The following is a 12,683-nucleotide window of genomic DNA, read 5'->3' on the forward strand; positions in this document are numbered from 1 at the left end:
ACCTTGGATATGTTTCTAATTTATAGTTTAGAAGATTGGAATGATGCACTTTTTGATCTATTGTTTAGATGTTTTAATCACCTATTCAATCATTAATATGATATTTTTATATCTGTAATTAATAGTGTATTATTATATTTATATATTACATATTATATTTTCCCATTAATTATATCCTTTATTATTGTATTAGATATATATTATCTTATTACTAATTTAATATTTATTTTATTTAAACAATATAATTATACATAGATTCTCACTGTCTAATAATTATTTATTTTATTTATTAATAATACTAAATTATAATATATTATAATTTATTCTTTTTTCATATTATGGTATTCATCAAATTAATCACATTATAATCATATGATTTTATAGTATTATTATATATTAATCAATATATATTATACGCTATTAATTTTCTATTATATTTCTAATTTATTATTAAATCTTATAAATATGGGGACATGATAGTCCGCCCTTCCTCAAATTGCTTGTCCTCAAGCAATGTAGAACCTTTAGCATAATGGTGTATTGCTATGTAGCTTGGTATTGAGTCGAACAATCCTCGATGTACTGTAGCATTTGTGATTCTTGTCTTGCTGAGTCTTTTTTTCTTTCTAGATGAATAAGCCTTTAGAGATGCGTTGTCTTAACTCCTTTCTAAGAATGAAAACATTCATTAGAATTGCCTCTTAACTTCAACACTCACCTGAGAATGTCATTGATCCCATCTTGACAAAATGTCCATCATCTTAACACTTGCTAAGAATGTGCTTGATGCTCAGTACTCCTTAAGAATGTCCTTATTCTTTGACACTCATTGAGAAACATATATACTAGGATATATAAAAATATAATGCATGCACAAAATATATATAATTAGTTGTATGAAGACATGATGCAGACACGAAGTATACACATTAATGAATGAAGACACAATGCAAACAAGAAGCATATATACATATTAGAAGCTTTGGTAGATTATTTTCCTCTAATTACAATTTATGTATTATCAAAGTTGGTGGTGACTACCTCCTTGACAGATAGACCTGCATCATATGTTAGTACTTCAAGACCATGATAAAAATATTATTCAATCTTGTAAGTCATTAAAATATAAGATTGTAATTCCCTATTTAACCCTTTCTTAAGGAGAGGTCGTGATCAGATGCTTAGCTCCTGGGGGAGTGCTTCCTGGGGCTCTAATTAATAGAACAACTCTCCACTAAGCACACACATCAATGCATGAAGACACAATGCAGACATGGAGCATACACATATTAGAAGCTTTGGTAGATTATTTTCCTCTAATTACAATTTCTGTATTATCAGAGTTGGTGGTGACTACCTCCTTGACAGATAGACCTGCATCATATGTTAGTACTTCAAGAACATGATAAAAATATTATTCAATCTTGTAAGTCATTAAAATATAAGATCCTAATTCCCTATTTAACCCTTTCTTAAGGAGAGGTTGTGATCAGATGCTTAGCTCCTAGGGGATTGCTTCCTAGGGCTCTAATTAATAAAACAACTCTTCACTAAGCACCATCTTCTCATGATACTTCTCTTTAAGACCTTATGGATAATCAATCTTGATATATCCATCCTTCCTAAGAGGGAGTTGTTCCTCATCCTAGGCCTTATGGATACCCACTCTAGGTGTATCCATCCTTACATATGCATATGATTTTCTGAAATAGTATGTACTGTCCTTCAGAGAATACTCAATTCCCTACCTCGCTTCCTTAAGAGTATTCAATTGTAGAATATCTTGTGAAGTCATTCAAAGAGGTTAGCTCTCTGCCTTAATTCCATACTAGGAATTATAACATTCGATTTAGAATGTCATTGCCTTTATCTTTATTTCCAATTTGATACAAATGAGGATTCCTTTACTAAGTTACTCATAACTAAGCCATGATCTGATTTGATATTTGTTATTGTCTATAACTTGCTTGCTCCATAATATAAGATATATTTTGATCACTTAATAACCTTGAAGCATCTACAAATTATATTTATTATGTCCAAGGACCCAAGCTACGTAGATGTCACTGTTTCCAAAATGTTCCTCGGATTGCTTTGATATGGATTATACCTCCGCCTGGTAGAGTTTGAATAGAGGCTTCAATCTTAATGTGTTCTCAATGGATGAGGTCTCCTGTCATTCTTCCAATTATATGAACTCATTGTTTATCTAAATAATGATCATCCATAGCCATGACATTAATGCTTTCCATTGCATTAAGCCTTTTGATTCATATATTTGTCATCTAAAATAATTAGTTCCCCTTATTATTGTGTATCTTTTTTCTTTCTTCTTCCACATGTCATTGATGACAGTTTTTGTTCTAATATGATGATCTTTATTTAAGATTCACCCTACAGGATGGCAAGATCATGCTCTGATACCACTGTAATGTCTCTTAACCAACTAGCTTCTGATATCGAATTAATCTTCTCAAAACTTCAATTACAAAGACTAATACTTATACTCTAAGGCAAATTTGTGAACAAGCAATATAATCATTGCAAATATCAACTCTCTTCATAATGACCCTTAGATGTTTCATATATACCAATCTTCCTGATTTTGTATTTTCATCAACAACTATATTTGATTATATCTACTTTGCTGCTAATTTGAGGGTTTGTATGTAATAGTATAGGATTTGGTATGCCTATGAATTTATTTATTTATTTTAAAATTGTTGAATTCTTTATTGATAGTCTAAGTAAGATAGTATTATGATATATATTCTCTAAATTGTTTTTGATCTTCATGTACTTCATTGGATAGGTCTTGTCTTTTTTCTTACCTTTTTTGAAGATGTCAGATTTCAATTGAATGTTGATTTCTTATTAACTATCATGCCAACTTGTTGTGGTGCCTTTGAGTTCTAACTTCTTCCCTTCTTATTGATGTCAAACTATTATTGATTAGCCTTGTAACTCTACATAGATTGTACTCTTCTCGTAATTGCTACTGGTCTTCATATTTTAATGGTGCTCATGTGGCCTCTTATTTGACTATTAAATTATCCTTGCAATAATGGTACTATCTCTGGTAGATACCTCGAGCCAATATTGGAATGAACTTGTTTGAATTTGGAAGCCATTATCGACCATAATAGATATAGATTCTAAGTGTAGTGCCTCTCCCATTTGACTTCTGTAAGTCATCCTGATGGATGCAACCTTGTTGATCTTTTGTTGTGATGGGATCATGATTGTGACCTTGAGTGGTCTACACTGTCGAGGTGTTTGGATTTATGTTGTTGTATCAGTTGCTTTGATTATGCTTTTGACTGATCTTTGAGATTATGATGTAATTTATGGTTCACTGAGGTTTGTGCCAGTGGTTACCAGGATCGATGTGGTATCATGAGGTTGTTTCATGATTACCTTGAGATGTGTACAGAGATTGCACTATGTTCTATTACCATGCTACACTGGACTAGGTTCTTGTGGCAGTGGTTAGTCATGTTTATGACTGTGTTTGCTTATGTGTTTTAAATGCCTTTTTAATGCAGAGTAATCAATCATTATTAAATGCGTAAGTAATTAATTGGATTGTTCATGTGAGATTATTTGGTTATGTGTTGCGGACATTTACCTTGTTACATTTCTGATTAGAGAGATATTTGTTACTCATGTTATGTTTATATTTGAGAGGACCCGAGGGTCAGATGTTACATCTTGATTCTAGTATCATAGATTTTAGACTACTATGTTGTTCAGTTAATCATATTGCATGATGATGCCATTTTGAGATGACAGTGTGTTTTATGATGATATCTGGTTATCTGGTATTTGGACATACCTCTAATTGTGTTATGTGATGGATTTAATGCTATGGTTATTTACTTCATTCCTGCATTGTTATGCTTTATGCGAACGTGAGTGATGTAAATAGATTATTTTAATATAATTAAATAAATGGTTAAATTAGGTGATTTAACGCATTATTGCTTTGGCTATGTTATTATATGCAATTGCACTTGAGCGTGTTGTTTAGTGTGTAGGATTTATATTCCTGGCAGTGGTACATGGAGTTAGTGATTTAGCCGTTCATATTTTACCAATGTCGTCCTTGTATGGTCGACGTATCCTTAATTAAATGTTTAATTTAAACCTTTCGGTGATTATTAAATCTGAACTCATTGCTTTATGTGATTAGGCCAGTAAGTGTGTCTATGCATTTATAGGTTCACATTGTCGCGAAAGTTGTTTAAGGTGATTTTTCTATTTTTGGATTTTCGAGCTTTTTATTTGATTTATTTTAATTTCTGGCAGCTTTTCCATAGATGAATTCCTATTTATAGGAATAGCCTGTTTTCGTTTGGGTCAATTCGGGGTTTAACTAGATTGGCTGGTTAAATGCCCTAATCAATTATTCACTCGAAAAGTGAACAAGTATCCAAAGAGGAATTTAATTCCTCACTTCTCACTTTCAAATTGGAAAGTTGGAGAGTAAAACCCAAAATCCTCTTCATGAGGATTTACTGTTTTGTTCGTTGTGGGAGCTACGAGCGTGGGATCGTCGCGAGGTTGGGCTCGTTGGATCCAGCTTGGGGAAACCTTGGATTGCCGCGATTTTCAGCTACTTTTGTAAGATATTTATTTTATGGTTCAGATTCCCGTTTTGCCCTTTTGGCTGTGAGGTAGGGCTTTCCTATTTTATTGTTTCTGCTCCTATTTTGGTAGCCGTTTGTTTGGAGGCTGAGAACTAGAGTTCCCCTCCGTTTCTGTATGCTAGTTCTACCCGGTTGGGCGGGTATGAACATTTCCCTATTTTTTGGGATGAGGGTTTGGAATTTTACACCGTTATGCTAGCTGTTTTTGCATACGGTGTTCGATTTCATTTATTTTTGGATTTTGGGGTTTTTGAATCCAAAGGCCAAATGGGTTTTAATTTTGAATTTTTCTAAAATTTGGAATTTTTACCTCGTTTTGTGTGTCGCCCTGTTTTCTCGAGTTTTCTTGGCACAATGTGGGTCGTGGACCTAGATGATCCGTTTGGATATCAGTTAGACCACTATTACACCTTTTGTTGCATTGGGATGCGTGTTGCACCCATACTCCTGACTTTGTGTTCGGTTGAGTGATTTGTTACCTGTTATGGTTTCTTTTGGACCTTTACTTTTGTTTCATGAACGCTAGGATTCGTGTAGAATCCATACTCTCGGATTGAGGCCGATTGAGTAAGTTCATGACTTTTGGTCTCGTTACATCATTGGGATTCGTGTAGAATCCATACTCTCAGATTGAGGCCGGTTGGGTGATTTCATGATGTATGATTTTATTGGCTTGGGATTCGTGTAGAATCCGTCCTTCCCGTGTTGCTTTCAGTTGGGTGTTTTCTTTGCATTGTGTTCTCATTCCTGTCCTTGTGTTATGATCTTCGTGATGGTGGTGCGCCACACACGAGTACATCTGTGTACATTTGTCGAGTGACTTGCGAGGCTTGATCTTCCATGGTACTTTCAGAAGTTATGATCATTGGGGTTGGGATGGGAGTATGCATGCCCACGGGCACTTGTTGTAGGATGAGCATGGGTAAGGTAGGGTAGCATATGGAGGGGGCTTCTATCTCGCAACCTGGTGACCTTAGTCCCATAGGGTTGGCGGAGCATAGGAAGTTTTAAATAAGTGATAATTAAAGAAAATGTGTGACTGGTAATAAAACTTAAGATAATAAAATGTGTGTGCGGGGCCCTCCGTTGAGGAGTTGAAACACACGATCCAAGCTTGGGCTTTTCGATGCCAAGCGACTCTCCATGATGTCAGCCCCTACTTAGTAGCCTATTGAGTATCTGACTAGGACCTGTACTCCTTGCATTGTCTTAGGTTCTTGGTTGTAGCCATCATACTGTCTGGTGTGAGTGTTAGCCATGGATGTTGTATTTTATGTGTGTTTGTGGTTGGATCATTATCTCCATCAGCACAGCGGGTGTGGACCTATAGGTGCCACATGGTTGGAAGGTGTAGCTAACTTCACCACTGCTAGGGATCGGTGTATAGAGATGATCTTTTGTCCTAGTGAGACCGTTGCTGGATGTCTTCACTTGGTACTTCAGGTTCCGGAGTATGCTTTCTTGTGATTTATGCTTTCATTGGGATGCTTGTATATCATGCTTAGATGATGTTATTTTATTTGATGCATTCCCTTATCATGATGTTTAGCATATGATTAGATGATGTGATTTGCTTTAGTAGTATATTTGTTGCTTACTGTTGTTTAGCATGTGATAGGTGATGTTATCTACTGTAGGATTATCTTATGCGTTATCACTAGCATGTTAGATTTTCTTATGCTTATATTATTGCATTTTTTTAGTAGTGATGTCCCTATTACAACAGTATTGACGATCTAGTTAGTGGCTTGGGATGTTACGCACGGGGGATGGCTAGGACCCACGATGGTCTTATGATGCTATTGACGGTTGGGAGGAACGCGCACTTAGTTTGGTTGTTCAGTTCACTGCGATGTTTATTTCATGTGTTCTTTGCTGCTGTAGTTTAGATGGATAGATGTTCTTCTTTCTGTGTTGTTCTTGCACTTGAGTGTTCATTCCTCGATTTGCGTGGATCCGGTGCTCCTTGGTGTGGAGGTTCTTTGCTCCATTTTGGTTCTTTTTGCTTCTGAGAGTGTTTTTATTTTCTATGGGTGACATTTGTTCAGCATGGTGCGACACTTTAAAAAGTATTGCATGCCCATGCAAACTATGTTGTACGACACTGTAAAGTATCGCACGCCTTCTTGAGAATTTCATACAACACTGGAAGAGTGTCGCACGCCTTCTTGAGAAATGTCGTACGATGTTGAAAAGTGTCGGATGCCTTCTTGAGAAATGTCGTAGGACACTGGAAGAGTGTCTCACGCCTTAAGGAGAAATATCGCCCTCCCTTAGTAAAAAGTGTCACACGATTTTTGTGAAAAACCTGCGCGTGCCATCAGCGGGCACTTTTCTTCGTGATCCGATCTTTTTGAGAGTGGTTTTGGATACCCTTTTGGGCATTCTTTGACCTTATGCTGTTGCATTTTGAATTCTGTCAGTTTCTCTTGAAATCGAGTTTTCATGTTTCTGTTTTAGTCTCTTGGGGTTTAAAATATATCATTTAAGTATAAGTTGACGTATATTTAATTTTACGTCAACTTATACTTAAGATATATTTTAATATATGCGACAAATTGTTTGAGATAGGTTTCAGACCTCTCGGAGATAAGTTATGGATTCTAAGAAATTTCAGGGCTTCAGAAATCTAGACTTAGCCAATTTTCAGGGCTTCAGGATTTCAGGCTTAGCCAAATTTTGGGATTCTGCATTTTACCCCAGCTTGGTGTTTTGTTGATGAGTGGTCATTTCTTGTGCCCTCATCTTGCTGTGGTGGTTGTTGGCTTTTGTTTGGGTGTGTCAGTTAGGTAGTGGCGTTCGGAGATTCTTTGGTTGCCGGGATTGTGTTGAAGTCTTCCGTTACGATCTTTGTGATCCCTGTATGATGTTGTCTTGTGCATTCATACTTGTAAAAAAAAAAATTCTTGGCTTGTATTTCATCCTTGTTTCCAAGGATCTCCGAGCGGGGCATTACACTGAGTATATATTAAAGGGATGCCATGATGCAATGGTTCGCTTTTTCCTAGCAAGACTGATAGTGTCAGTATGATATGTTTATCAATTAACATATTTATTCCTTATGTTCACTGTCGACTGGACCTTTGTAAACTGGTTCAGATACTTGTTTGCTGGTATTATTTTGGTGGTTACCACTTATGATATTTGTCTCCATTGATTTCACATACCCTCTGATATGCTCGAGTGACATACGTGATGGGATGATTGATCATTGATTATTGACTATTGCAAGACAGTAAAAAATGTCCTCCTTTATTCCACTCACCTCTAATGGTATACTTTGTCTATCGATTTTTCCTTGCCTTCCTTAATGATCTCCTATCTTTGTTATGATAATTCTTTTAGTGTTTGCTGCTGGAGTATAACGTGAATTGATTGTCGATACCTTGTCTTGCTCCATAATTCCCATCGATGTTACTGTATTCACAGTGGTTGCTATTTGGCATGGTAATAGAATTTAGTTTGCTCAATTGTCTTTAAATTATGATTCGTCGACATGCTTCATGCATTTTGGTATGATTTATTTGTCTTCTTTATTGTTCAAACATCTTCTCTTGGTTGCCGATATTGGGAGGGGTTTAAGGAGTCTGCTAGAATAAAATAGTATATGTGAGAATATCTGAATGCCTTTTCTAATCACCTTGGACATGTTTCTAATTTATAGTTTAGAAGATTAGAATGATGCGACTTTTCGATCTATTATTTAGATGTTTTAATCGCCTATTTAATCATTAATATAATATTTTTATATCTGTATTTAATAGTGTATTATTATATTTATATATTACATGTTATATTTTCCCATTAATTATATCTTTTATTATTGTATTAGATATATATTATCTTATTATTAATTTATTATTTATTTTATTTATACAATATAATTATATATAGATCTCACTCTCTAATAATTATTTATTTTATTTATTGATAATACTATATTATAATATATTCTTTTTTCATATTACATGGTATTCATCATTTTTTTTTTGAAAGAGGGGTAAACACTTTGACCTAGAGCTATGAACCAGTGAGGTCACAAACGGGGGACCTCATCCCCATTAGATTTGAACCTTGATGGCAAGGATAACAACTCAACAACTTAACCATCACAACATGCCACTATCGGCAATGGTATTCATCAAATTAATCACATTATAATCATATGATTTTATAGTATTATTATATATTAATCAATATATATTATACGCTATTAATTTTCTATTATATTTCTAATTTATTATTAAATCTTATAAATATGGGGACATGACATAACACCCACCACAATGTGGATATATGTAAAGTTAACATGGACGGTTGGGAAGGGAAGAAGAGGTTGACACACATTTAATGCTAGAGCATGTTAAAAAGATGGTGTTATGCTCACTCGTGACATGACACAATGAACATGTTCTAGTGAGATGATAGATTGAGAGTGTTAGGGGCCATCTTGATCCATTGCCAATTAACCTTCAAAATGGTCTATAAAAGTCCATGCTCCACCTTTCCCCATTAACTGCTTAGTAGATGAGTTGGATACCCATCAAAGCAAAATTTTCATTTTCACATCTGCATTTCACAAGTGGTAAAATATTTTTTTAAACTTTGACCTATGTGGCACTTGAACATTGGGGCGATCCATCATGGGGTCAACTCTCCCTCAAGATTTTTAAGGCCATATTTAGTTGGAAATTTTCAAAAGAGTAATATTTATCAGATCAAAATATTGAATAGATCTAGGATCTTAATTATAGAATAGTTGATTGATAAAATCTTTAGAGGTGCAACATAATAACTTGCAAGGATCTCGTCATTGTTTGCATAATCTATGTAACTCACACTAAAAACTCACAAATTAGTGTTGGGATCAAGTTTACAATGATAATTCATAGTGAGGAGACACACAACTCATTAGTGATCTGTAAGTCACAAACTCAAATGTAAGAGGTGTATTTGGAGTATATATAATAATATCTTGATTCTTTGGCCTTTTCCCCACCTCTATGTCACTTTAGTGACATTGCATCAAGGGTAGAAGCTAGAATTATCGTAGTATGGGTGACATAAGAAACAATGAAATAGATATAAAGCATATAAGTTAAAAAAATTGAAGACACGACAACCAAAGGAGGAAAAGTCATACTCTAAGTCAAATGAGTAACAACAATAGTAGTAGATGAAAGAACAACACTAACTATAAGGTATATAGATATGATATTGATAAATAAGTAAGAAGAGATGAGTTAGTAATATGAGAGATAAGCAATATATTAACACAAGAAATGGTGGTAAGGAAAACAAAGTTAAGAATATGAAATATAGTGATTAAGTTAAAAGTTGGTGGTTAGAAAACTAAAAATAGGAACATAAATATCAAAATCAGACTATAAATAATGATTGGAATGTAAATGAATACTATCCAAATCCATAGAAAGCAATTAATTTTTAAAAAAATTATAATTAAATAAGGATAATGGAAATGAAGATAATAGATAATAAGGAAATATATTTAAATGCTAATTCTATAAAAAATTCCACCATCAAAGATTACATGATACACTAAAAAGATGCTACTAAATGTGACAAAGTGCCAACATAAATTTTAGGTTGCTTTAAATTTTTTTGTAGCTTCGAGACTTTGCCAAGAAAAATTGTTGTGCATGACTCAACTTTGTCAAATTCAAGATCAACTAAACAACTTCAAAACACTTACAAGATGGATTTTGGGAAGGTGTTCAAGCTATGTAATGCTTCTTTTGCTTAATGTCAATTGTTGGCTTTCATAATTATTGTGGTTTACCTCTTTAGCTCCTTGGTGTTACTACCGTCCTTAGATGACATGTCATAATAGATTTATATTGTGTCATTTTCTCTGTTAGCTACACTTTTTTTATAGAATAAAGTAGAAAGAAGAAAGAATAAAATAAAATGGGTTTTTGTAAGGTGTTCAAGCTAGGCAATGCCTCTTTTGTTTAATGCCAATTATTGGCCTTCATAATGATCATGCTTTACCTCTTCAAATCCTTGGTGTTATTAACATCCTTAAATGACATGTTATAATCAATTTATGTTGTGTCATTTTCTTTGTTAGCTACTTTTTAATTTATTGAACAAAGCTTGAAAGTTACAATAAAAGAATAACAATCAATATAAAGGATTGGAAGATTGTATGGAGAATAGGAAGGATACTAATTCATTTTATAAATATTTTTCTTGTGAATAATTTGATTTGCCAAACAACTGACAACTAGTTACACATGATTGAGCCTCTAATGGAAAAATAAAAAGTGAACCCTTTATAATAGTAGGGCCATCACCACAACAGATGATAAAGAGGCAGATCACCTTGGGAGCTGAGATAGTAGGACAACTTTCACTAATAGTCACCAAGGGCACGAGAAATTAAAGCAAATATATTTATAGTTCTGAGCGCCCCTACTTTTTTTTAGAGGAAAAAGAAAGCTCCAACCATCATTACAACTACCTGAACATAGCATCAAAATTGATTTTTTTAATTGATAAATGATCGAAGCGTATACTAATTAATTTTTTTTTGTTGTATTTAATTAATTTTATGTGTTAAGAGGACTTGAACCCAAGACCTCCTACATAAGAGGCTCACAAGTTACTTTTGTGTTGTAGACTCTTACCTAGCATCAAAACTGAAATTGCTAGCTACTTTTGATAGCTATAATTCTTTGTACATTTACTTTAATTAAATGATTAAAAAAAGTGATCTTTTGAAAAAATAACCATTGACCATTTTTAAAGACAACTTATGTTAATAATAAAATACTAAAAGAGGACATTTAATTTGTTTTTCAAACTTCTCTTCTATGTTTGAAGTTTTTGTCTACAATTTACCCAATTAATGAGTACATTGAAAAGATGGCACTAATTGTGAAAAAGTGCCATTTTTTAGCATAGTACACTAGAAAATGGTCGAACGACTTAAACATCACACTCTAAGACTTGATTCCTAGTGCAAAAGTGTTAAATAGTCAAAGTTTGGCTTACTTTTCTAGAGTTAATTTCTTCCTTAGTGTGTTCCTTAGTGTGTGATGTTTAAGGCTGGCCGAAAATAGCAGCTTATGAAGAATTGCCATAGGAGCTGCATCTTAGAATTCGATTGGCCTTACAGAATCCAAAAATAAATTCACTTTGTCTTGTTGCGATAGACATTCTTTTACAAGTGGCCAAAATCATCAGGAATCTCTGGAGAACAACAAAAATGGGTGGGGCTCACAAACAGTAAAAAGGATCAGAGGGCAAGGAACTTTTAACCCTTGTGAAGACGATTCAGTAGGCGGATCTTAGGGCTGCCGTAAGGACAAAGAAGTCAGTTGTAATAGACATGTTGAAAGTGAAATATGATGCTTTTTCCCATGTGCTCCTCCTTTTCTTATTCTACTACCGCCAGACTCCGATTTGAAATGCCACACAAGCATAGTTTGTTTCGCATACACTAAACGCCTCTTCAATATAAATAAATAAAAAAAATAAATATTCACCAAAGAGAGCTCAAATACCTGGACACTACAAAAGGTGTAGAGAGAATTTAGAATCCTCTAACAGTATAGAATTTTTTAAATAATGAAGGAAGGACTCACACTTTATACTTTTGCTTTTCTAACAAATCATGATTTTTCCGACATGAATCTTGCATCAAGGCCCACTCTGAATCTAATACCAAAGAAGCTTCGAGCAAAGGGCCCTAGTCGTCCAATCCCATAGTGGAGGTGTGGGACCTTTGAATGGTTGTCTTTTACATAGAGAACAGTGGAATAGTACCTAGTATTGATTCCTTTGCATGTGAAGAGACCCACGAATCCCTGCAATATTGTACGTTGATTTATGCTACAAGGCAAGCGGGACCGGGAGACAAATAAATTTTACACACGGACAAATAAATCTTACACAGTCCGGCCTCCCTGAGGACAAATAGATTTTTGTCATGCATAGAGAGATAAATGTTTAAATATCATTCGGGTACAAATTAGACCGAATCTCAATAAAGAAATACAAGTAGATTCT

This window comes from Cupressus sempervirens, chromosome 3 (genome assembly GCF_028749045.1).
Source record: "Cupressus sempervirens isolate cs-2001-9-10 chromosome 3, ASM2874904v1, whole genome shotgun sequence".
In the NCBI taxonomy this organism is placed as follows: domain Eukaryota; kingdom Viridiplantae; phylum Streptophyta; class Pinopsida; order Cupressales; family Cupressaceae; genus Cupressus; species Cupressus sempervirens.